General features: G+C 43.0%; 1 protein-coding gene and 1 long non-coding RNA gene across 7 annotated transcripts in view; one reads left to right on the top strand and one right to left on the bottom strand.

Moving 5' to 3' along the window:
- LOC138261582 (uncharacterized) overlaps positions 1-27,352 on the top strand; it is a 182,840-nt gene that overhangs the window by 96,912 nt on the left and 58,576 nt on the right. The gene's annotated exons all lie outside the window — the stretch shown is intronic.
- Positions 1-27,352, bottom strand: part of LOC138261581 (septin-9-like) — a 533,955-nt gene that overhangs the window by 501,939 nt on the left and 4,664 nt on the right. Inside the window, exon 2 of one of the 6 annotated variants that reach the window (XM_069210668.1) lies at positions 26,029-26,118. The exons of 4 other annotated variants lie outside the window; for them this stretch is intronic. The gene's annotated coding sequence lies outside the window, so the exon portion shown is untranslated. The remainder of the gene's footprint in view (positions 1-26,028; positions 26,119-27,352) is intronic. One more of the 6 variants, XM_069210669.1, reaches the window with a different exon arrangement.

The raw sequence follows: 27,352 nt of genomic DNA, 5'->3' as shown, positions 1-27,352 counted from the left end.
ATCCATGGAAATTGCACGAAAGACAATGCCTGTCTTTGCTCTTTCTCGTATTTTTTTTTTTATTGCACTTTTTTGAAGGCGTGTTGACATAAGTAAGGCCTTTCAGAATTCGAACTCTGTCTGTAGGCTCGTCCAAAAAGGAGGTCCTCGCAATGTTGACAAGATGCCAAGGACACATTTGCCTGCAATTATTATAAATATATTGAGAAGTTTACCCGTTGTGTTTGAGGCTCTATTTAGACACGCTCCACAAACAGTGTCAAATATGCATACAACAGAGTATATGTCGGGGGGGGGGGGAAATAAATAAATAAAATAAAAATAAAAAAAAAGGAGGACGATGGCCATATTAAAGACATGAACCACTAAAATGCACCAGCCTGCTCAGGGTAAACTCAGATCGATCTCAAGCTCTGGTGGTTTTTTCAGAAGTGTTTAGGTAACCACCAGCCCCCATATCAGCTCTGCCCTCATCATCACTTCACATAAGCAAGCTTACACAAATGCTGCATATAGTACAGTAGTTTCTTTTAGCAAAATGCGACATCAGTTGTGTAAGAGAGAACTTTATAGGCCTCATATAATGACGTTTTGGAGAGGCTCTTCAAGGTAAACTTTATTTGTGAAATCGACGTTTATATGTTTTCTGAAGAAAAGAAAACTTCATTTGAAGGGGCTTTATGGTTAGGATTACAAGTGAGTTCCCTCTTAGTGTAAGCTATACAACCATATTGCGCCTATGCACCTGCTTTTATCACATGACATCAATAACGACAGTCTCCACATCAACTATGGGCATGTCCTTCATGATTATGAAACTGTGTATATGTAGCTTTTTCAACAGCTTACGCGATGTGTGAAAGTAAAGAATTATTCTCCCAATATTTTTTGTGACTGGTTGATGCCAGTGTCTGCTAAACATGTTCGCTCAAAGAAATTCCACTATAAACACAAACCTGCAAATCAGCAGGTAGATGTCCTCATGATCATATAAATGGTAATGTCTTTAATTCTATAGGAAGGATGTCCTTGTACAGGCTGCAGGAAGAAATACCCTTTACCCATACACCATGCCAATACCGCCTGTCCCTGGAGCTCATTGGGTATGGCCTCCACCTATGCCCTGCAGGCTGTTTTACAGGTTTACAGCTTTAAGCTCACTTCTGCAACCTTCAGACCACTCTAACTCCAGGCCCTTGTGCCCAGTTTTTCTTATACTGCTTGCTAAGTTTTACCAGTGTTCCAGAAACTTTATAAGTTTTTTGAGCACATGGTGTGCGCATGAAACATTATTTAATGTGCTATCAGTTTTCAAATCTGGTTCATGAACCACATAAGACAGATTCATAATGTCGTTCTCGGTGTGAGACGTTTCTTTCCACCCCTGTGTATTGTATTCCATTTTCCCTTGAAGTTGGGGTGTGTTCAACGTGGTCCTAGAAGGTGGTGAAGGAACTGCAAATGCTTTACAAAAACTTTATAGCTTAGGATCAAAAATACATGGTCTTGTTTTTACAACTGTATTTAAATCTCAGATTCAAATATTTCTTTTGGTTTGCTAGAACTAGTGCCCACCGACCAAATCGCCATGAAACTTCAAGAAATGATAAACCTTCACATAAGTTTCATCTTGGAAAGTATCTCTCTGATGATTGGTCATAAGAGAAATAATATGAGGAAAGAGGATCCCAAAATGTGTATCTCCAATTCAGATTTTCAAACGATTGTTTTGTTCACCAGCATGGCAAAAATGTGCTCCCCTACTGACACCAAACCTTTAAGAGAAGTTGAAGGTTGGCCAGGTTGAGATCCCTTTTTGGTTTAATGCAAATCATTTTAGCATTTTCTTAAAAGTCAAACGAACATCACAATAATTTGAGGTACTTGGCAGACTGGTTCTCAGCCCAAAATGACTCTGTAGCCGGCTTCTGATTGATTACCAGGACAGAAAAAGTTTTACTCTGGCAGCCATTTTCAGTTTTACCAAACTGGCATCTGGTGGCATACTTCGTTGAGAGTGCTGTGGCATTGCTACAGGTTTGAAAAATATATATTTCCGGAGACAAGAATATTTGGCTAGAGAGTCCTTAATCGAAGTTTAAATCCACATATTTTCCTCTATGCCACACTTGAAGGTAGATCATATATGCCGATACCATTAAGCTTACCCAGGAGTCTGCATGTAGTAACAAATTGTACTGAAAACGTTTAGTCCTGTCCAACACAAAGCTGTTCGTATTGGCTACTGCCAGAGTTTGGTCAAGAAAACACTAACGCTGTAAAATCTTCCTGCCTTTGGTTACTTCTATTCTGGGAGCGTCGATGCACAATCTGTAGATGCACATGGCCTTGGATGGAAGAGTGTATGTAGCCAGTTGGACGTTTTCTTATTTTGGAGTGTGAAATGCTTTTTTATAAAATGTGTCTAATCATGAATGTTATTTTCCTGCGGATTTATTTTCCTGCTCGTTTTCTGGTGATGTATTTTAAATGTGTTTGTACTGGCTTTCTACGTTTGCCTGTTTTTTGTTGCAGTGGTCATACCATTCATTATGTGCTGTGTGCAGGGCTGATGGTCACGCTTTCACTGCAACACCTGTGTGTACCGGCACATAGCAGAACTGCAAGCCGACCAGAGAGAAAGTACATAGTTTACAACTTCAGATCAGTTTGACGAACCTACACATAGCCTTCCAACAGCAAAACGTCTGAGCTTAAGATTGTAGTTGGAAATGTTCAGCCAGACTGGGCTGGGGAAGTGGAAGTTATATGTGCATTATGCAGTTCCTTGTCTACTTTTAAATTCCCATAGGAAACTACTGGAAAACGATTAAGCAAAAGCCGCGGTCCTTTCCTGTGGGAATTGGTGTCATGGATAAGGGAAGAAGTCCTGACGGATGCGCCTTTGTCCCTGTACCCACCAGCCAGCTGTGCACAGAGTATTGCAGACATGGATACAGAGCAAGTCGCAAGCTATGGCCTGTGTCCAGTGCTAGGGGGCACGGCTTAAAGCCAGGTCCTTTAAGTATTGTATGAATAGATACTGACAGGAGGCATGGTTGCATGTACAGGACTACAAGCTGTGCATCAGGCAAGGACGATGGTAGACCATCCTGTGTGGTTCTGTTAGTAGCGTACAAAGCAAGTGATTACAAATTCAAATACATTTACTAAAATGTGATTAATGGGAATTTATATTTAATACTAAGATAAACTATGTTTAAAAAAAACAAAACAAAAAAAACACAAAAAACAAACCAAAAGAACTTCGAAATACTTCAGGGCCTTCAGTTGAGGGGGGCCAATTTTCGAAAAAGGCGGAAACATACCTTTGCCAGTTATGGTCATCTATGTAACCTCATCTACGTAACCTTAAACCGCAACCCCCAAACACTTCTCATGAACTGACGTGGCTTCACAGATTACATAGCTGATGACATCATGTTAAATGCAATCCATGGCCTATGTGTCCAAATAACTACGTGTATATGTTGCACGGGCTATGTCTGAAGGTCATTCAAACATATGATGGGTTACATTGGTCCCCTATATGTAAATCGCAAAGGTCATGACCACAGGCAAAAGATACAGAGAGACTAGCAGTAGAATTTTGGGAACCTGTGATGAACATTGATCCTGTAGGGGTAAATGTGCTAGGTGTGGAAAATTCCCCTTCGTCTGTAGTCGGGGTGTAAGGTTCACTGTAAAGCAATGTGGATCTATTGTAGCAACAATATTTGCACATATCCTCCCACACATTCCTCCCTCGCCTCCGCCGCCTCTAATTACACCTGAAGGCCCTACAGGCAGCTTAAAACATTTCCGCCCTTTCTAAATTCACGTCGGAAAAAAAACTTCAACCGCAAAAGCCTCCTGATCAGCTACAGACCATTGTGCCCCCGAGCCCAGCTCTAACCGCAGCGGGGTCCAGCCTTCGGTTTCGAACCGCACCGCCCAGGCAGCCCTCCTGTCACCGGCTGTGCCTGCGCGTGGCCCGGGTTACAGGAGAGAGAACAGGTGATCACAACACAGGCCGCGCGGCGCGTGGGGGGGGGGGGTTTATGTGTGATGTGGCCATGTTTTTAACCTCTTAAGTGCGGGCGTCGGCCACTGGCCGACGCCCACACACCCTCCCTGGTTCGGGTCACGACCAGTGGCCGACACCAGGAAGGGCATTAATAAATCCTCGGGTGCGTCGCACCCGAGGATTTTTTATTTTTTTTTCCCCCCCCCGGGAGACACGGAAGCTACCGTGTCTCCCCCCGCCCCTTTGTGACGTCAGCGCGCCGCGAGGCGCGCTGACGTTGCAAAGGTGTTTTCCCCATGAAAGCAGGAAGCAGCCTTGCGGCCGCTTCCTGCTTTCATGGGGAAAGCGGCCTTTTACACGTTCGGGAAGGCCTCGTAAGAAAGGGGAGTGTCTCCCCTTTCTTACGAGGCCTTCCTGAAAGTGTTTCCTGGCCCCGGTCGCAGCTGTGCTGCGATCGGGGGCCAGGAAACACTTTCAGGTTTCCTGGCTCCCCCGATCGCAGCACAGCTGCGATCGGGGGGGGTCAGGAAACATTTTGAAAAGGCCTCGTAAGAAAGGGGAGACTTTCCCCTTTCTTACGAGGCCTTCTGAAACTGTTTCTGGCCCCCGATCGCAGCTGTGCTGCGATCGGGGTCCAGAAACAGTTTCAGAAGGCCCCGTAAGAAAGGGGAGAGTCTCCCCTTTCTTACGAGGCCTTCTGAAACGGTTTCCTGACCCCCCCGATCGCAGCTGTGCTGCGATCGGGGGAGCCAGGAAACCTGAAAGTGTTTCCTGGCCCCCGATAGCAGCACAGCTGCGACCGGGGGCCAGGAAACACTTTCAGGAAGGCCTCGTAAGAAAGGGGAGACACTCCCCTTTCTTACGAGGCCTTCCCGAACAGTTTCAGAAGGCCCCGTAAGAAAGGGGAGAGTCTCCCCTTTCTTACGAGGCCTTCTGAAACGGTTTCCTGGCCCCCGATCGCAGCACAGCTGCGATCGGGGGCCAGGAAACCCCACTAGACACCAGGGATTTCACTTTTGGGGGGCGGTCCCCCCCGGAAAACGGGCCGCCCCCCCCCCCGGCATAATTTCCTTCCCAAAAAAAAAAGGTAGGTGCCCCCTGGGGGGAAGGGGGAGGCGCGATCGCGCCCCCCCCAGGGGAATTATTATTTTTTTTTTTTTAAATAAATAATAAAAAAAATGAAATGACAGGGGGTCGCCCGTGGGCAGGGTGACCCCCTGTGGGGGCAATTTTTTTTTTAGATGTTGTAGGGTTTCCCTGGGGGCCATTTTGGCCCCCAAGGAAACCATACAACAACTAAAAAAAAATATATGTATATATCTATATATATATATATATATATATATATCTATGTAGATAGATATATCTAGGTACATGGATATATATATATATATATATATATATATATATATATATATATATATATATATATATATATATATATATAGGTAGATCTGTATCAAAGAGATTTATAAAGCGCGCTACTCACCTGTGAGGGTCTCAAGGCGCTGGGGGGGGGACGGAGGGAGGGAAAGGGGCTAGGAGGTTCACTGTTCAAAAAGCCAGGTTTTGAGGCCCTTCCTGAAAAGAAGTAGGTTTTGGGTCTTGCGAATGTGGGTTGTGAGTGCGTTCCATGTTTTGGGTGCAATGTAGGAGAAGGATCTGCCCCCGGTGGTGGTGTGTTTGATGCGGGGGACAGAGGCGAGAGAGAGGTCAGCTGAACGAACGTTTCGTGTGGGGGTGTGGAAGGTGACTCTCGTTGAGGTAGGCAGGGCCTGTGTTGTGGAGTGATTTGTGTGCGAGGATGAGGATCTTGAAGGTGATCCTTTTGTCAATGGGGAGCCAGTGGAGGGATTTGAGGTGTGGAGAGATGTGTTCGTGTCGGCGGAGGTCGAGGATGAGTCGTGCTGCTGAGTTCTGGATGCGTGTAGTTTGCACTTGAGTTTTAGAGCGGTGCCGGCGTAGAGGGCGTTTCTGTAATCAAGCCTGCTGCTGATGAGTGCGTGAGTGACAGTTTTTCTGGTCTCTGTGGGGATCCATTTGAATGTTTTTCAGTATACGGAGTTTGTTGAAGCATGAGGAGGTAAGAGCGTTGATTTGTTGGGTCATAGAGAGGGAGGAGTCTAGGATGATGCTGAGGTTGCGTGCGTAGTTGGCGGGGGTGGGTGCAGGGCCTAGCGTGGTGGGCCACCATGGGGGGTCCCAGGTTTTTTTGGTGAGGGCCAAAGAGGATTATTTCGGTTTTGCTTGAGTTGAGTTTCAGGTGGTTGGCTGTCATATATACATCACTTTTGTCAATATGTGTGTGGTTTCCCTGGGGGGAAAAGGGTCCGACTTGTCTAGTGGCAGTTTTAGTGCCATAAAGAAGCGCAGAAGGTTTATATGCCTACTGCAAAGAGCACATCTGTATTTTATGTAAATAGCTGAGTACATTAGTAAAGTCTATGGAGAGATGAAGGGCACTTTTGCTGGGTGGTAATGAGGGAATCCGAGGAGGAGGGAGTGGGAGCACCAATAATGATTGTTGGACTGGGCGCAGGAGGTGCTAAAGACTGTGACGAATGGTATGTGACAAGGTGTTTTTTGAGTGTCTTGAAAGTACGTGCTGATTGAGGGAAGAAGCGCAGGTAAGGTGGCCTCTACTGTTGCACGTATCTCACACACACCATCGATTTTGTGACTGTCTACGTAGGCTAGTGTTTTAGAGCAACAGTTTAGCCAATAGCAGAGATGGCATCTTGATGGATGACTGCTGCCTGCACTCGGGTTATAGAGGACCGCTCTGACATAGGATCAGAGACTGAGACATCAGATACTGAGACAGCATCTGAGGGATAGGACAATGGCGCAGACTCTGGGAGTGATTTTTCAGTCAGAGGAGTCCCATTCGAAAACTCCTCTTCCAGTACATTATGAGGGAGGTGATGAGGACAGTCCTGCTGTCCCTTCGCAAGCTGTTCGTGCAACTGGGTAATAGTGGGTTAGGCCAACCCAGAGAGCAGGTGAATGCGGCGGCAAGCAGAGAGAGAGTGCTCTCTTGGGAGCTCACCAATTTAGTTCAGCCCCAAATTCCACCACCCAAATCATATTGTGGAGACATCAAAATTGTCTATGGCAAAACAAACTGGTTTTGTAAGGCAGGCACCTGTGTTTTTGGTCCTGGATTCGGCGGCCATATAGAGAAACACACTAAACCCAAACATTTCTGGAAACTAGACATTCGGGGGAGTCCACAGAGGTGTGACTTGTGTGGATTCCCCAAAGTTTTCTTACCCAGAAAACCCTGCAAAGCTGAAATGTTGAAAAAAAAACTCTATTTTTCTCGCATTTCTGTCACACAAACTACAGGAATATGCTGGGATCCACAACATTCCTACCACCCAGTGACTCCTCACCTGTCCTGATAAAAACACTACCCCACTTGAGTGCCTACACCTAGTGCCTGTGTCAGGAATGGATCACCCCAGGGTCAACAGCTGCCTCACGTAAGGACCAACATTGACCGTTGTGTGATCTATTCCTGTCGCAGGCACCAGGCCTAACCACACAAGTGAGGTATCATATTTATCGGGAGACTTGGGGGAACGCTGGGTGGAAGGAAATTTGTGGCTCCTCTCAGATTCCAGAACTTTCTGTCACCGAAATGTGAGGAAAACGTGGTATTTTAGCCACATTTTGAGGTTTGCAAAGGATTCTGGGTAACACAACCTGGTCCGAGCCCCACAAGTCACCTCATCTTGGATTCCCCTGGGTTTCTAGTTTTCAAAAATGTGCTGGTTTGCTAGGTTTCCCCAGGTGCCGGCTGAGCTAGAGGCCAAAATCCACAGGTAGGCACTGTTTTCTATGAAAAAATTTGATGTGTCCACGTTCTGTTTTGGGGCATTTCCTGTCGCGGGCGCTAGGCCTACCCACACAAGTGAGGTATCATTTTTATCGGGAGACTTAGGGGAACGCCGGGTGGAAGGAAATTTGTGGCTCCTCTCAGATTCCAGAACTTTCTGTCACCGAAATGTGAGGAAAACTTGTTTTTTTAGCCACTTTTTGAGGTTTGCAAAGGATTCTGGGTAACAGAACCTGGTCCGAGACCCGCAAGTCACCCCTCCTTGGATTGCCCTAGGTCTCTAGTTTTCAGAAATGCACAGGTTTGGTAGGTTTCCCTAGGTGCCGGCTGAGCTAGAGGCCAAAATCTACAGGTAGGCACTTCTCAAAAAACACCTCTGTTTTCTTCCAAAAATGTGGATGTGTCCACGTTGCGCTTTGGGGCGTTTCCTGTCGCGGGCGCTAGGCCTACCCACACAAGTGAGGTATCATTTTTATCGGGAGACTTGGGGGAACGCCAGGTGGAAGAAAATTTGTGGCTCCTCCCAGATTCCAGAACTTTCTGTCACCGAAATGTGAGGAAAACTTGTTTTTTTTGCCACTTTTTGAGGTTTGCAAAGGATTCTGGGTAACAGAACCTGGTCCGAGCCCCGCGAGTCACCTCTCCTTGGATTGCCCTAGGTCTCTAGTTTTCAGAAATGCACAGGTTTGGTAGGTTTCCCTAGGTGCCGGCTGAGCTAGAGGCCAAAATCTACAGGTAGGCACTTTGGAAAAAACAGCTGTGTTTTCTATAAAAAAAATAGGATGTGTCCATGTTGTGTTTTGGGGCATTTCCTGTCGCGGGCACTAGGCCTACCCACACAAGTGAGGTATCATTTTTATCGGGAGACTTGGGGGAACACAGAATAGCAAAACAAGTGTTATTGCCCCTTATCTTTCTCTACATTTTTTCCTTCCAAATATAAGAGAGTGTGTAAAAAAGACGTCTATTTGAGAAATGCCCTGCAATTCACATGCTAGTATGGGCACCTCGGAATTCAGCGATGTGCAAATAACCACTGCTCCTCAAAACCTTATCTTGATCCCATTTTGGAAATGCAAAGGTTTTCTTGATACCTCTTTTTCACTCTTACTATTTCAGCAAATGAATTGCTGTATACCCAGTATAGAATGAAAACCAACTGCAGGGTGCAGCTCATTCATTGGCTCTGGGTACCTAGGGTTCTTGATGAACCTACAAGCCCTTTATATCCCCGCAACCAGAAGAGTCCAGCAGACGAAACGGTATATTGCTTTCAGAAATCTGACATCGCAGGAAAAAGTTACAGAGTAAAACATAAAGAAAAATGGCTGTTGTTTTCAGTTCAATTTCAATATTTTTTTATTTCAGCTGTTATTTTCTGTAGGAAAACCTTGTAGGATCTACACAAATGACCCCTTGCTGAATTCAGAATTTTGTCTAGTTTTCAGAAATGTTTAGCATTCCGGGATCCAGCATTGGTTTCACACCCATTCCTGTCACTAACTGGAAGGAGGCTGAAAGCACCAAATATAGTAGAAATGGGGTATGTCCCAGTAAAATGCCAAATTTGTGTTGAAAAATTTGGTTTTCTGATTCAAGTCTGCCCGTTCCTGAAAGGTGGGAAGATAGTGATTTCAGCACCAGAAACCCTTTGTTGATGGCATTTTCAGGGAAAAAACCACAAGCCTTCTTCGGCAGCCCTTTTTTCCCATTTTTTTGGAAAAAACTAAATTTTCACTGTATTTTGGCTATTTTCTTGGTCTCCTCCAAGGGAAACCACCAACTCTGGGTACCATTAGAATCCCTAGGATGTTGGAAAAAAAGGACGCAAATTTGGCGTGGTTAGCTTATGTGGACAAAAAGTTATGAAGCCCTAAGCGCGAACTACCCCAAATAGCCAAAAAAGGGCTCAGCACTGGGGGGGGAAAGGCCCAGCAGCTAAGGGGTTAAGCTCCTGGTCGTTGGGCTCTCAGTCTGATGCAGTGCCCGGACGCGTGCATGCCAGCCGGTTCTACTGGGGCTTTCTTTGCTGCCCACGGCTTGCAGCTCTGTCTTTGCTTTCGCTGCATGAGCACCTGTGCAAAGACCCGGAAGTGTTTTCTTCTCTATTGAGTATGCATCAATTTACCCTTCTGGATCCTCCAGCTCATGGTCTGAGGAGTGCCATATGGCTGCATCCGGTCACCAGCACACCAATGAGAGTGAACTACAGGTCAGCCAAGGCTTCATACGCGAATCAGCTTCTTAAAAACAAGGGACCTGGGTGTGCTCACTTCCTTAACTCTACCAAACCCATACAATTCATCTTCTCCCCATTCTCTTTTTACACTTACCCGCACAAAGCCATTCCCCCACGCATTCTGGTGGTCGAGTCAGACCCAACCCAGCTAGAGCGTCCTTGAGGTTCATCCTATATTGTAACTGTATTTCTATAGTGCTTACTACCCCTGGCCAGGCGCTAACGCGTTTTTTTGGCAAGTAGCATGCTAGTCCAGAGCCCAAAACGGATTAGTGATGTATTAGTATTGGGAAATCCAATTAGTAATTTTGATCTGTGGACAAGTGAGTGTTAGATTGAACAGGAAAACGAAGGGCTGGAGGAAGGAAGAGTCTACAAAGTGTTATTTGGGAGATCATTAAAGTGAAAAGAGCTTTGAGATGAGTCAAGGGAGGGAAGAGTTTAGAAAGGGTTATTAAGGAGATCGTAGTAGTAAAGTGAGACCTAGAATGAGTCAAAGGAATTAAAGAGGAAGGAAGAGCCTAAAACATGTTATTTTGTGGATACTAGTAAAATGAAGGTTTGGATAGGTCAAATAAGGAATAGAGGTAAGAGTTGTTGAAGGATTATTATGGAAGTTCATAGTGGTACAATAAGATCTGGGATAAGTAAGAGAGTAAATGATATAATGAAAGAGGTAACAAATGAGACAGTAGTGAATTGGAGAAGAGTTAGATGATTTGTTCTATTTATTTAATAGTAGGACTAGAGTAAGAAATGTCAATACATAATGACACAAACAGACATATTTGGAAAATAATAAAGATGTATAAAGTTGTATTATATGAAGTCTCGTTTGTATATAGTTAGAAACACCGACTTTAAAGAGTTGCTGTAGATAAAGCTACTTTCTTTGATTCTTTTCTTTTAATTTGTTTGTTTTATATTTTCCCAATGTTTCAACAGTGAAACACTTATAATACAATTGTTATGATCATACTTAAACACTGTGATAGATGAAAATAAAACAGAGACCCTTAAGCATATAATTAAATAAGGTATATAACATCACATATTGTGATAGATAAAATAAACTAGAGACTCAGTCATTTACATGTATATGTTAAGCATAAAATAATATATATTTTAACCTTAAATATATACATTTGTTAAGCATACCTATAAGAATATCTATATATCTTTAAAAACTATATGTAGTATATATATTTTTACAAACAAAAAGCACATATCTAGCCACATGCATGTAATCAAATTATACATGTTTACATACACAGGCGTGTGCTGTACATGTGTTTTGCATATGGTGATCATGTAGGAAAAAGCCAACTCTTGAGTAGTGTTCTGAAGATGAGAGTTATCTGTGGATTTTATTTTTGGGGGTGGTGAATTACTTAGTTTGGCTACTCGAACACAGAAAGATGTACCAACCGTAGTTTTTTTTTTCTTGTATGCTGGTGTTTTGAGCAGAGGTGCCAATCTGGAGCGGATGTTTTTTTGTTGAATGTATTTGGTGATTTTATTCCTGATAAAAAAGGGGTGATACAAAGCAGCTTGAAGGTGGATCTTCTGGCAACTGGTAACCAATGTAGTGCCCTCAAGGCGGGGGGGGGGGAGATGTGGGCTTGTGGCTTTACATGTAGGAGTAGTCTGGCGGACGAGTTCTGAATCTCTTACAGTCTTTTCATAGTTGAGAAGGATGACCTGTGGTTGTAGAAGCCATTGGCAAAATCAAGTTTTGACAGTACAAAAGAAATAATACCTTGGACCGTGTGTGGCAATCCCAAGTGTGGGGGGGGGAGGGGGGGAGATGCATTGCAGAGTTTTCATAGCAATGAAGCTTAATCTTGCTAACTTATCCACTTGAGCATTAATCGATAGCTTGGAGTCATGGTAATTCCAACGTTTCTAACATCCTTGGATACTTTAAGGAGGTGGCCTCAGATAGTGAGGAGCGGAGCAAGTCATAATTTTTCCAATCATCACATGTACGTATTTCAGTTTTGGACACATTTAATTATTTTGTGGTGGCTCCATGTCATCCATCCACTGATCATCGGCTCGAAGCCAACAGACAATTTTTGAGTTTCTAATGTATTTGGGACTTTCCAGTTTAAAAAGTATTTGTGTGTCAGCTGCATATTTATAGCAAGTAAGCTGAAATTCATTGATCATTGCTAGTAATGACTTACTGTAGAAGTTGAAAAGCATTGGGTGAGATGATAGAGCCTTGAGGGACCCTTGCTTTTGTGAAGTATGGTTTGTGTGAGAAAGGGGGAGTATGTTCTGTTTTGAAGGTAGGATGTGATCCAGCCGAGAACAGTCCCCTCTAAGCAGCTTTGTAGAGTCTTTAGATAAGGGTGTTATGATCAACTGTGTGGAATGCAGCTGAAAGATCCAAGAGGAGGAGTGCAGCGACCCCATTTTATTTTACTATGTTTTCAAGGTCATCGCAGCTGGCGATAAGGATAGAGTCTGTGCCTCTTCCTTGACAACAAATCCATGAATTCAGTCTCAAAGAGTTGTTTGATGTAATTTAGAGGTTGGGTTAGCCTACTCTTGGAAGGGAGTGTTAGAAATGGGTTGGTGCTGGTGGTTTTCCTTTGTTTTAACCATGAGGCCAACAGGTCTGCTTTGGTTGTGTTGTGATTAACCAGTTTGTCAGTACATCCTTCAAAAAAATAGATGAGTTAATTCTGTGCGTTTATGTAATTAAATGAGAAATGTAAAAAACTATTTGCTTCCACATTTTGCATTTTTTATTCTGTTTGAATAATACCCTTTTTAGCTTTTTTGATTGTTGACTTGTATATTTTGTTATGTTTGTGTAGGTGTAGATTGTCTTGATTGTTATTTGTTTTGAGGCAGGTTTTATCTTTGTTTAGTTCTGCATTCATCCAAGGTGCTCGTTTTCCTTTGTCTTGTTTTGTTGTTTTTGGTGATATGAGGATCTCAAATGCTTTCTGGAGCCTCTGACATAGTTTGAGTGGAATTTATTATGTCTATATCTGTGTTGGATGTTAGTTGTGTTTTTAAGTATTTAAAATGTAGTTTTTTCCCCAGTCAATATGTGATTGCATGCAAGGCAGCCTTATCTGTGGTACTTTGGGGTGTTTTTGCGTTCTAAAGTTACCAGATGGTGGTCTGACCAGGTGATTGGAGTAATGCATTGGAAGATAACTAGTTGTTGATTTGTAAAAATGACATCAAAGATGTGTCCAGCAATGTATGTGGGTGGGTTTGTGGACAACCTGGTGTAGGTTCAGTGCATCTAGGCCAGTGATGATAGTTCTTCGATGGGGCATATTGGGTTTGTCAAACCATATATTGCGGTCATCAAAATGCATATGTTGGAGTGTAGTGTCATAAGGAATGTGTCTGGGAATGATGCATTGCTGAATGATGGTCTGTAAAGAAGGAGGAAGTTACAGGAGGATGTTGTTGTAGGGTTGCATCTTGTGATGACAGCTTAGCAACCTTGTATGGAAACGTTGTCAGCTTTGGTGAGATTTATTTTTTCTTTGAATATAAAAGCTAGTCCACCTCCACATTTGCAATTTTGCATGACGGTTTGAAAGCCTGGAAGAACAGCTTCATGCGACACCGGAGCCTTGTCATCTCCCAACCATGATTCAGTTATGAAGAGTAAGTCAATTTGTATGTCATTGAGTAGGCTGTAGATGTGGTGCTTCTTTTTAGAGTGTGTGTAGGAAGCTGGCGCTATACATACTATATCAAAATAAGATATAGTGTGCACAGAGTCCAGGGGTTCCCCAGAGGCATAACAGAGGCTAAAGTAGATAATACTAATGCTCTCTTTTGTGGTAGTCTTACCAGGGGGTAGTGCAAATCATTTGTTGTAGACACACAGACATTAGAAGAAGCACACACTCAATTACTTAACTCCAGATCAATGTTTTTTATATAGCAAAAATATATTTTCTTAATTTATTTTAGAACCACAAGATGCAGGTAAGTACTTCAATAGTTTCGTATTTCACACATGTATCAATAGCACTTTGAAATCGATAAGTTATACAGTTTTTGAAATATTGACAATTATCTGTTTTAAAAGTGGACACTGCAATTTTCAGAAACAGTTCCTGGGGAGAAGAAAAGGTAGATCGATTTGCAGGTAAGTACAACACTTACAGTTCCAGTCTTTGGGGCTTAGGAAGACCACAGGTCGGGGTTCAAGTTAACCCCAAACATCCACCACCAGCAACAAAGGGCCAGTCAGGTGCAGAGGTCAAAGTTTAGGCAAAATTAACATGGGCTCCTATGGAGACTGGGGGCACTCGGTTTCCGATCTGCAGGAAGGTAAGTACCTGCGTCTTCGGAGGGCCGACCTGGGGGGTTTAGAGGAGTACTTGGGGGTGGAGGGGGAGAGGGGAGCTCAAGTAGGCACCAAACATACACCCTCAGCGGCGCTAGACCAGCCGGGTGCAGGGTGCAAACAAGATATCGGGTCTCCAATGATTCTCTATGAGGGGACCCGGGAGGTCACTCAGAGGCTGAAGGCGAGGTCCAGGAGATTGTCTCGGGCAAACCACAGGCTGGACAGGGAGGAAGGCCGCCTGCTGAACATTGCTGAACCGGAGGTCGGGTTCTCCAAGGCCTAGGGGCTGCGGGTGCAGCGTGTCTTTAGGCGTTGGATATCTTCATCCGAAGCTTCCGCGGTCGGGGGGGTCCTCGGGATTCCCTCTGCAGGTGTCGTTGTCATTGGGTGGAGAGGTCAACCCAGGGTCGCCACTTGCTCAGAATCGCCTGTGGATCCTCTCCAGCTGGTTGGGCCACCTGGGCATGAGCCGTGGGCGTCGGTTTGGGGGCCCAACCAGCCACCAGAATGGTCAGGACTCACGCATTTCGGAGTGAGGCTGGAGTCCTTGGTGGTTGTTTCTTCTTTAGACAGGGCCACTGTCCACAGGAGTTGTTGGTCCTTCTGGGTGCCAGGCAGTCCTGTGGAGCTTGGCAGATGTTGCAGGGGTCAGAGGGCAGTAGCCAATGGCTGCTGTCCCTGAGGGTGGCTACACCGTTCCTGTATCCACTCACTTTGGGGATCTAACCCTATTTGTCCCTGTTCTCCAAACTAAGAAGGAGGATTCTGCAGGGAGTGGGGTCACTTTAGCTCTGGACACCTTAGGGCTGGCCCCAGCTAAAGTAGTCACCCTTCCTTGTTTTTCTTAAGTTTCCCGCCGAACTGGCAATCAAACGAGGGGCTTTGTCTGGGGGCGGGCACATCCACTAGCTGGAGTGTCCTGTGGCACAGTAACACGAGGCCTGAGCCTTTGAGACTCACCACCAGGTATTACAGTTCCGTCAGGAGAGAGGTGTGAAGCACCTCCGCCCAGAGCAAGCTTTGTTTCTGGCCTCAGAGAGCACAAAGGCCCTTACCCCATGGGGTCAGAAACTGGTCTGCTAGTGGTAGGCTGGCATAGACTAGTCAGTCCTACAATAAAGGATTGGGTAAAATACTGGGGGGATCTCTAAGATGACCTCTGTGTGCTTTTTTAGAATAAATCCAACACTGGCATCACTGTGTGTTTATTGTGCTGAGAAGTTTGATACCAAACTTTGCAGTATTCAGTGAAGCCATTATGGAACTGTGGAGTTCATAATGACAAACTCCCAGACCATATACTTAATATGGCCATACTGCACTTACAATGTCTAAGAATTTACCTTGGCACTGTAGGGGAATATTGCTCATGCAACTATGCCCTCATCTGTGGTATAGTGTAGCCTGCCATAGGGCTGCAAGGCCTACTCGAGGGGTGACTTACCTATGCAACAGGCAGTGTTTTGTGGGCATGGCACCCTGAGAGGGATGACATGTCAACTTTGCCTTCTCCTTACCAACACACACAATCTGCTATGGCAGTGTGCATGTGTTTGGTGAGGGGTCACTTAGGGTGGCATAACACATGCTGCAGTCCTTAGGGACCTTCCCTGGTCACAGGACTCGTTACCACTGGTACCTTTTACAAGGGACTTATCTGTGTACCAGAGGTGTGCCAATTGTGGCGACAATGGTACATTTTTAGGGAAAGAACTCTGGTACTGGGGCCTGGTTAGCAGGATCCTAGCACACTCTCAGTCAAGTCAGCATTAATCTCAGGCAAAAAAGTGTGTGTGTATTGGAGGGGGGTGTTACTGCAACAAGGGCCAGTTTCCTACAGAGTGGTAGAGAATTTTTTGGTATGCAGTCAAGAGATTGTGTTTTGGTGGTGATGGCACAACTTTGTTTTCTAGAAGAGTGGATCTTTGAACTTGTGGCAGGTGTATTACTAGTGTTGGTATTAACCGTATGGGGAGAGTAATAGTGTTGTGTTGTTTGTCTATATGTCCCTCGCAATATACATGGTGTAATTACGAACTTACCCAAGCCAGACCCGGTAGCTACCTTTTAGTTTCTGATGAAATTCAAACCGTTTGCTGTGCAAGATTTTAAAACCATTCTCTCATAAAGCAGATCAGTGGTTTCAGCACCTGCTCCAGACATCTGTAATGCACAGGTTCGAGGAGGGCAGACCAACTTCACCTTTCTTTCTCGAGAGGTCTATAAAATTTAGTACATCCAAGCGAGATGAGAATAACCATCATTTAATTACAGCGCTTGAAATCGAGAGGCTCTTTATAAATTTGTGTATTAAAAAGATGCCACCGTAAATATTTCATATAGCGACAAACTACGCCAGTCAGCAAACTGTTCGCGAATAATCCTTTTATTTGACCCCAATATCAGTCCAATCCACTCTTAGCTATACTTCGCATCTGTGCTCTAAACTATATAATTATATCTGTAATTTAATTTGTTTGCAAAGGGAGGGAATGCCGTAGGGTTAGAGATGTACACTATAAAAAGGAAAAAGAAAACATACAATTCTCTTGGAAATAAGTAAGCTTGTGTTGGTTTTGGTGGTTTTCCTTCATGGGTGTGAATATTCCATCTCAGCCCATTCCTCTGTTTATTCTAGTGTGAACATGTTTACATTCTAAGAGTTCCTATGAGTATTTTATACTCTTTGTGATTACCTTGGCAATAGCTGACTGACTTGTTATGCCAACACAGCGGTTTACAGTCAGTCAGTCAGTCAAAGTACTTTATTTCGATAAATAAATATCATAAAAAGGCATAAAAACAGAACAATCAAGAATTACAAGCAATCAACAATTCATATTATCTACAATGTTTAAGAGGAGGGTCAATAAAGTAAAACATCCTAGAAACATCATTTAACGTGAATCATTAATATTCTCCCAAATTCGCAGAAATTACATTTCCTATAAGAAGTTAATTAATCACTCAATTCATTACAATAAAATAATCGGATTGATGGCGAACTTCTTTTTCTTAACCCTAACAGCTCCCACTAAAAAACTAGCAACATGGAACATAATCCTAGGGGTCTGCAATAACTGTAAGAACAAGAGGGCAGGTTTAACCTGTATAAACCCCTCCTCCTTTAAAATTGGGAACAAAGCGGTTTACATTTTGTTGCACTTATTTTTATTATAGTCCTCGTTTAAAATAAAGGTTCATTCCAATCAAAACAAGATTCGAAGTACCCGTGGAAGTCCATCACACCACAATCTACTAGGAACACCAAAGAAGACAGCCCGTGGCTCCACAGCCTATCGGGAAAATAATGAGCAATAAGCAAAGACAGGCTGAGCCACCTCATCCTACCAGGAACACCATTAGCAAACAGTGAAGACAGCCCATGGCACCACAGCCTTATCAGGAATACTGTAAGCAAGCAGCGAAGACAGCCCAAGCAGCAAGGACAATCTATGCTACCACCTCCTATCAAGAACATTAATAAGAACAGCCAGGCCACCACTGTCTACTGAGTATACTGTAAGCAAAGGCAGGCCATGCTAGCACATTCTACTAAGAATACCAAAATCTAGCAGCGAGGAAAGGCAGTGCCACCACATCCTACAGAGAAAGCCTTAAAAAAGCACCATGCCACCACATCCAGTCGAGAATGCCCTAATCAAGCAGCAGGGAAAGGCCGTGCTACCGCATCCTGAAGAAGAATTCCATCAGCAGTTACAGCTGCTACCACCATATCCTACCAAGAAAACTATAATCAAGCAGCAAGGACATCCTGGGAAAAGTGCAGTGAAGCTGCAAGGAAAAGCCATTCCACCACACCCTAACTTCTAAATGCAAAAAAACAGGCTCTGGGAGCTTTTTCAAAAACATACATGATGACATCAACGAAGCCATAACTCACCAACCTAGTGCTCTTATATGCAATGACTAAGCCAAACACTTTACACGAAAAAATCCAATCCGAGATTATATATCACAATCTGAGCAGATTTTTCTTATCAGAAAAGCATCATCAGTGCAACGAGTACTCCTTGACTCCAATTTCAGAAACTGATTTGAAAAAAGCTACTGTAAAGAATAAGCCTTACTATCTCCTGTGACTCACTGCCACCCCCCCTTGCCATGGAAGGATCTGATGCCCCACGGTCCAAGTGGATAAAAATCATAAATTTGACTCATGTTCAAGACACTTTTACAGATGTGCTATAACTCGGTAATATTAGCCGTATATTGACAAACTCCAGCGGTGATCATGACAGGCTTGAAGACCAAAGACCCATTAAAAGGCCACACTTTCCTGGCTGAAATAATTGAGAAGTGTAAAGCTACTTGTTGTAGAAAAACCTCCAGGCATAAGACCACTGGTGGCTCCTTGTGGGTCTTTTTTTTTTTTAAATAAAGGAAACACTGCAAGTTAGTACTCCTGGCCCTACCTACACGTTTGATGCAATTGCCCACAACATTCTCCTACACACTTTATGCAACAGAATAGGCAATGAGTTCACAGTGCCGACCTGGTTCAAAGCACTCCGGCCAGAACACAATGCATTAACCTACAGATGTTTCTCTATCCACTCCTAAAGCCTTTCCATTGGAGTGCTCGAAGGATCAATGCTAGTCCTCCCATCATTCAACTTGTATGCTGAACCTCAGGGTAAGATATTCTCCAAGGCAGGTATTGATTTCCACCAGTGTGTGAACACTTTTCTGCTGTACCTCGAGACTGACAGCACAGATGATATTGACACAAGCTCAGATATAACGGATGAAACAAATAACCCTAAAAAAACCGTAATTGCTCCCATTTTCACCTAATAGCCCTAAGACCTCCCTTCTGACTGACTTCCTAAATTATGGGCCCTGAACATCTTCCTCAAGATTATTAAAACAGCCAAATCTTTGTGTGTCACACTAGAAATCACCCTCAGTCTCAACCTCCACACAAAGGGGAAATAAAAATGAATAAATAAATTATAAACTGTGTTAGATTTCAATTGAAGCTGCTCTGTAATATCAGACCATTCATCCCCAAGCATGACTTCAAAGTGGCTGCACAAGCACTGGTGGTATCTTGAATAGAATATCGGAACGCTGTACTAACCAGAATACCTTTTTCAAATCAAATCGAAATTTCTTTATTCAGCACCCATAAAAAAAATGACAACAGTCATATGCAATAAATACAATGATAAAAATATCATCACAATTAAAAACAACGAATATAATGTGCTTGTGTAATCATCATTGCAGAATTTGAAAATGCGCACACATTAATAATTACCCAATATCCGGGCAACATTTGCAGGTATAGGATTGCTTGTCTAAAACCAAGGCCATTGGGCAGTGGGAATAAAATAAAAAAAGACAGACCTGGGAGCTTGATAAAATTTACAGAACATCATAAATGTATGGTGTCCTGGGTTGTCTTATGGTCATCCACAAGCAGGTTGGAATCAAAACATCCAATAAATTTAACCTGAAACGAGTCAGCAACCCTCTATACCTATTTTTCACAATCGTTAAATAGGATCTTATCTCCCAAGTTGTAGTTGGGATGACGTGTTGGCAGACTGATGGCTTAACCAGCTCCCCCTCTACACATTTAAGGGTTATTTATAAGAGAGTCTTTGATATACTTCAAGTCCCCCTTAACAATCCCCCCTGGCTTAAAAAAGATCTCCATTATACCTAAACTGATGAGTGTATCTTTCACATAGCTTAGCCAAGGGATTGTTAGGGCATGGTCCATCTGCACGCAATCTCTCACGAATAAACGATTTAAAAATAATTCCTTTCTTGTCCATATTCTGATCCAGAATATTATCGGGTGCATCGCTATAAGATAACTGAAATGCCTGCCCCCCCCCACTAGCTCCTTGTGTACTACATAGGTTGAAGTATTCTGAGGGGCACAAAGCACCCACCTAAAGAATATATTCTCCTTGATCTGAAGTTCCCTGGGAGGGAGATACCCCCAAATATTACTCCCATACATGATTTTTGAAACACATTTGGCTTTGTGTGTTTTCATTAGGGCTTTCAAAGGCAACAGCCCAGCCTAGCCACAAAGCTAAGAAGCATTTGCAACGCAATGGGTCTCGCATTTGCTCGAGTTAGAGCTATTCATGTTTTAAACTCCTAACCAGACTTTTCTTGCCACATAAACTGAAAAGTAAAACAGTTTCACCATGAAGCATGACGGAGACACAAAAGGAAACAGAAGTTCGCTCACAGGGAAATGTATTGGCAAAAGTGCAATTATCCATTGCCATGTAACTAGCAAAAGTGCAACCAGCCATGTAGCAGGGTCGATGTCATGCAAAGTGCTTGACTACTGCCCAGCGAGATCGCAATGTCTGCAGAATAAAGAGAAAAAGTAGTCCAGAAACCGTACGGAAAACATGGAGCCTCGTATGTTTCCAGTAGTTGGCCGGTGCGGTCGAGGAGGGCTAAACACTGGAAAAGGCATGACGTAAAAGGCAAGCCCAAGAACTAACCAAACTGATGGGTGTGGTTAAAAGCCCATAGAGAGATTACACCAGGGACAGAGTGCTTTGCTCTCGACCCTAAAAATGGCCCCTATGGTCTTTCTGAACTCCATTTTCCTGGCCTCCATCAGTGGCTTCCAGCTCAGGCCAGAGTCAAACTGTACCCTCAAATTTGGGAAGCTCACTACTTTAGACAGGGGGTACTGATTTCATGTAAAGGACTTGGACTTTAATGGTTTGGCCCCCTGCACCATAATATATGATTTAGACAAATTAACTGCAAGGTCCAAATCCATCATAAAATGGTCAAAAGCATTCAGTAGCTTTTGAAGACCATTCCCGGTTCTAGCCATCAAAACTGAGTTATCTGCGAAAAAGCAACTCAGGCATGGAACGGGAACCCATTAATGTGCATTCGGCTTTAGTGTCCACTAGATCCTTCGCCAGCTCGTTTAGATATAGGGTAAACAGAAATGAGGCAAGAATACAACCCTGTCTCACACCACGCCTCGTTGTAAAACTCTCAGGGCAAGTCAAGTCTGCTGAGTACCTAACCACTGCTCAGTATCTAGGTGGAGATCCCTGGGAAAGTAAACAATATTTGGATGAACCCCCACATTTAACAGAGTCTGCCACAAATTATCCTGGTTAACCCGGTCTAACGGGCTGTTAGATCCTTAAATGCGAGGTACATAGTTTCTGGGCAAGCAACCGTATATTCACTACCAATCATGAAAAGGTTAAAACATTGACTGATTGTCAACCTACCCTGTTGGAACCCATATTGACAGCCCAATATTATGTTATTATTGTACACCCATAAACGCAATCTTTTTAATATTATCCTACCCGTTACTATAGAATTGAGCAGGGAAATAGGCTTATAACACTCAGGCTTGCTCTTAACACTTTTTTTTTTTTATATACCAGTACTATTATCGAGCTAGACCAAGAAGGTGAGGAACCCACCCTTAACGCAGCGTTCAGGACCAACGTTAACACAGGGGCCCAAACCTCAACATAACGTAAAAATAAATCTGGTGGAATCTCGTCCGGTCCAGGGGCCTTATTCCTAGCAAAACCCAGAATTCCCTGTTTAACTTCTTCTAAGGTCAAAACCAACTTAGACTTTCTCCACTTCACCTGGTCCTCAGAGCCCAGGATAACCTTAACAGAACAGTTGTACATGTTTTCAAAATGATCCACCCTGTGCTCTGCCGGTATATGGATGACATATACTGGGGATGTACTCATGGGCAAAGCTTGGCTGAATGATAATGTTTCAGAACTTTGCACTGTCTTTGATTGTACTAGCATCTACCAAATGCTCTCATGCCCTTCTCCTCAAGTACCCCTTCCTTCTCTTGAGCTCTTCTTTATATGAACACCTATACATGCTCCCCACTTCCTTATCTCTGGGGGATGAGTTAGGTGCACTCTTTAGTTTTCACAAGGCCCTTGTGCAACCTGGATCAAACCATTTTGGGATATTTTTAGATGGCTTACCACAATCTTATAGAGAAGAGTTTTAGCCTTCACTGAAATAACTGTAAAAGCAGTTAAAAGATCCTCATCTGAGGAGGACAGCTCTAGGTAGGTTGCCCATTCTGCCTTGCAGCTTTGAAATAAACAAGTTACAAAGGTATCAGGCTCCACAAAAGACCATTATAAAAGTCTCCTCTGGTTCTGAATCTGGGGGGCTATTTGCTGACAGGCAACATTCCTCACTGCTTGTCTAAAAACCCTAAAGCTCATTAACAGGAGGTTAGATTACCTGTTTGCCATCTAAGCCCTCTCAAAGGCATCTTCCACTTTCCAGCCAGACTGATCACTCACACAAAAAATCTACAGAATTGTTCATGTTTTAAATTCTCCAAATGCTTAATACTGAATCTCCATCAACTTATAAAACAACAGGTATTACATACAAGGTGATACACCTTAATATCCTACCAAAACCCCACAACTCAGACAAACTCTAGAGCTGTCAAGTTAAAAACAAAAAAAGAGAATATAAAAATAAAAAGAACCTACGAATCACATCTAAACCACTACTAATACAAGCATTTGCAATGCAATGGGTCTAGTGTTTGCTTGAATTAGAGCTATTAGCGTTATAAATTCCTAACTGAACTTTTCTTGCCACATCATTTGAAAATGAAAAGTAAAAACAGTTGACATAAGGGTGCCAATTCAAAGCGTCACGGCCACCATGAGAGTGAAGAAGAGACACAAAAGGAAAAATGAGTTTGCGTGCAGTCAAACGTATTGGCAAACATGCAATTATCCATGTAACAGGGTCGATGGCCAAGGCGGTAACAAAACTCCCCAAGGAGGAACAAACATAAAGCTTTTATCAATGGTAACAAAGGATTTTTGAAAGGCAAGCCCATGAGTGAGTGACAGTGATGGGCTTACGTGGTTAAAAGCTCACAGGGCGATTACAACACATCAGAGTGCTTGCGCGCTCGACCTGAAAAACTAATTTCAGTAAAATATCCACCCAGGATCCCTTCCAACTTATATAAGACATGCTCTCTTGCGACAAATTTTCAAAGCCAAACTAAGTGATCATATGTTAAACATGCCATAACATCGCTGCCTTTGCTTATTCCTGCTGATATGGACTTCCTGCTGCCACAATTCGGGTGCACTGCTGCAGTCCTCAAGGGCATAAAACCTGTACCACTACCAGACACATTATGTCAAATTCCTAAACCACACAGAAGTTCAAGTAAGGTTCATGTTTCCTGTCTCCCTCAGGTAGTAACTAACCACAACATTTCTCCTCCACTTACAGCTGTTATCCATGATATTATCCTAGTGTGCTTTGTTATAAAGAGCTTCGTCACTCTAAGGTCTAACACCACCATCAAAAAACTCTAAAATTAAATAAATATAAATGTCACCACATCCTACTAGGAATCCCAGAACAGAAAAGAAGGACAGTTAATGCAGAGGTGTAAAATTCCTATAGCCCTGAAGCTTTAGGACATATTGTAAGGGGTCAAAGACAACAAGTTCTTAAGTTTATTTTATCCTTTGGGTCAAGTAGGCCCATGCCCCTGCAGCACAAACTCTTGGGCTGCCAATTTACAGTACCACATTACAGAGAAGGGAAAGGAATTGTCTGCAGTTTAGGTAATATTTGCCTCTCTATGTGAATGTTGTTCAAACTTGTATTTATGGTTCTTTCTTGCAAAGCCTTCATTATTAGGCTGAGTGTTCTAAATAAATGTTCCAAGCACGGACTCCACAACTGACAGTGATAACTTTAAAAAAATGTGTACACAAGTGTGTAAAGTTTAAGATATGAAGCTACGTTTAATGCTCCCAGAATGCTCTCTGATTAAATGCAAATATTTGCAGAAGCTTGAATGCAAGATTGGTGTTTTTTTTTATTTCAAGATAAAAAGTTCCCAAAAAAGATGCAACTAGGAAAAAAAAGTTTTGCTAAACTACTGTGAAATTTTAGGTACAGTTTCTTTGAGGCATCGTTTAGTAAAATGTGTTTATGCATGCTTGTATTTCCAAAAAATATTCATAATGAAAAGTCAGTGTAACCAGTTTCAACAAGATTATAGGAGACATGAAGATAAACAAACATTAGCAAAGCCAATAGGCCCGACATTGGTGGTCAATCTTTTAGTTGGGTCAATGTGTGTCCTGTTTTGACATGGCTTTTGTAAAACTTTATTGTTATGGGAGCTGCTGGGCTCTCATCACCGTAACAAATATTAGCAAAAAGCAAAAATACTCTTGGTCACAAGAAGTACACATTGCAACAGTAGTTCCTGGCACTGAACAAAATTACTTTGTATGCCAATATGTTCCTTATGAAAGAAGATTGCTATCATTGTAATGTAACATGATTTGTAGAATGTGGAACTTGTCACGTGTGAGTGTATCCAGATACTGATTAGCTGCAGGTTCTGCAAGTAGGATCGGTCACAGTGAAGCCAGACAATAGCTGGATGGAGAGAGATAGAATTTTAGTAAAACAAAAGGTCTTGGTTAACGCCAGACCTAATTATGGGCCCAATTCTTAAAGAAAATCACAAAAGTGCACCCATGGTATATGTCTTCACATGTGAGCAGATTTGCGTATTTCAAAAAACTCACAAGAATTTACATAAGTAGACCAGGAAATCGTAGTCCTAGGAAATATCTGTGAGCTGTATATTAGCACGAGCAAATATAAAGGTGTAGATTTAATGATGCGTAAATTTGTTGAGCGTTGACAAGTTCACCTTACCTTTAACCACTTTTTTTTTCCCCCAACCCTGGAAGAAGTTTTACTTCTGACTCTTGTCAGAAGTGAATTTCCAACCTTTCTCAGTATGGGAAATGATTAGAGTAGGTGAAACCACTTAAAATGCAAGTTATTAGGTTTGCACAGACTAAAAAAAGGCATTCCAACCTTGGAATTATTGCTTACCCTTACCTCCTGTCCCACTATGTAAATCTGTGCAAAGGTGACAAAAGAAATTGCTAATATTTAAGCCTTACTGTAGAACGAACCCAGGCATAATCAGAGAGGCTATTATCAGAGCTCTAATATAATGAATTTGCTGCCATAATTTGTCACCGCGCTACATGTCACCAAAAGGAAAAGTAGACTTTTTTTTTTTACAAGACAAGTAGATTTATGAAGCAACCTGTACATTGGACAAGTAGGTATTTTATTAAATTCAAGATCCCTGTAATGCCACCCTACTCGAACAGAAATATATAAAACAAAAAACACAGCAGGGACAATTAATGCCCCATATCAGCAGTGAGAACAATCTATACCATGAGACCCTGTCAGGAACACCATAATCAAGCTATCGAACCCTGCCGGAAATGCTATAAGCAACCAGCAAGTACAGGTTGTGCCATTTCAACATTCTGGGAATGTCATACGCAAGCAGCCAGGATAGGCTGTATCCCCGTGGCCTATTGAAAATACTGTAAACAAGAAGTGAGAAGAGTTAATGAAACTACATGCTACCTGGAATGCTTTAAGCTAGAAGCAGGACAGCTCATGCCATCACATCTCACATGGACTACTGTAAGCAAGCTACAAGGATAGCCCATGCGTCCATATCTTACCTGAAATATTATGTGCAAGCAGTGAGGAACACGGATGTCACTCATCCTACCAGGTATACCATGAGCAGGCAGCGAGGACACCCAAACCTGCTGGGAATACGGTAAAGCAAGTATCAAGGTAAGTTAATGCCACCTCATCCTACTGGGAATCAGACAAGCAGGCAGCTATGACATGCTCTGATACCACTTTCTTTGGAAAATACAGTAAGCAAGCAGCAAAGTCATGCTAAAGTACTAAATCCTACCAGAATAAAAAAAGAAAAAAATTAAAAAAAAATCAACTGAGCAGCAGGGATAATTAATGCCCCCCCCCCCCCCGCTCCCCCCCCCCAACAAGGAATACCATAAACAAACATCAAGGCCATTTATTGCCTCCACACCCTGCACTAATTTAAACAAGCAATGATGGGAAAGCCATGCTACTGGAAAACCATGAGCAAGCAGTAAGCAAAGACCACGTTACCAGATGCAACCCGGAATTTAATATGGTAGAAGTGGGGATAGGCCGATGTTTGTTAGTCTGCTGGCAAGGAAGCAAGCAACAAGGAGGGAATGGTCATGCCAAGTGTGTGTGCCATGCCACAGAATCTAAATAGGAATACTGTGAGGTAACATTGGGGACACTCCATTAAGTAATGTCCTGCCCTTGCGGCATACTCCATCACTGACCTCACAATTACTGTGTTGCCGTCTACTCCATGGCATGTGTTAATACAGGTTGGGCCAGGTGTATGAGGCAGGTCATAAGAGCTGTGCACCAACGTTTTGTGACTGGTGTGTGATTTTGCAATGGATGAGGTCTATGTACTAATGGGTTTCATTGAAAAATCTCCAGTCACAGGGGTCCCAGAATGACTTGCCTGATTAATATTTGATAGGCATGTTGGTATGTGTGACACCCTGTGATTGGCTAGAAACACTGGGAACAGCAGACCACTGTCTGCATTCCTAAACAAGAAACGTATGTTTTTTAAAGCAGTCCATGTAAAGGAAGTGGTGCTACTTCAATAATAATTATTAAAAAAATAAAAATAAAAAAATAAACCACCTTTCTCTTTGTGACAACCGGAGAGTGGTTCAGGGACCACTGTCTAAACTCCACAGACCCCAGGTCAGCTGCACACCATTCATACAGGGTAAGGTGTCCATTGAAGTGTCAATAACTGTTCCAGGGGTTGCAATTGCAGTTATGGTCGTACACCATCATACATGCCACATTGCAATTAGGAAGGGACACCCCTTCGTGACTGCGGTTCAGTAGGCGTTGCTAAACCTACTTCATATATAGGAAAGGATTTTCTGACTCGTTACATAGGTTTCGTAC

Source organism: Pleurodeles waltl, chromosome 10 (genome assembly GCF_031143425.1).
Source record: "Pleurodeles waltl isolate 20211129_DDA chromosome 10, aPleWal1.hap1.20221129, whole genome shotgun sequence".
Classification (NCBI taxonomy): Eukaryota; Metazoa; Chordata; class Amphibia; order Caudata; family Salamandridae; genus Pleurodeles; species Pleurodeles waltl.
The sequence above is the reverse complement of the archived record's forward strand: the minus strand, read 5'-3'. Positions and strand labels throughout refer to the sequence as shown.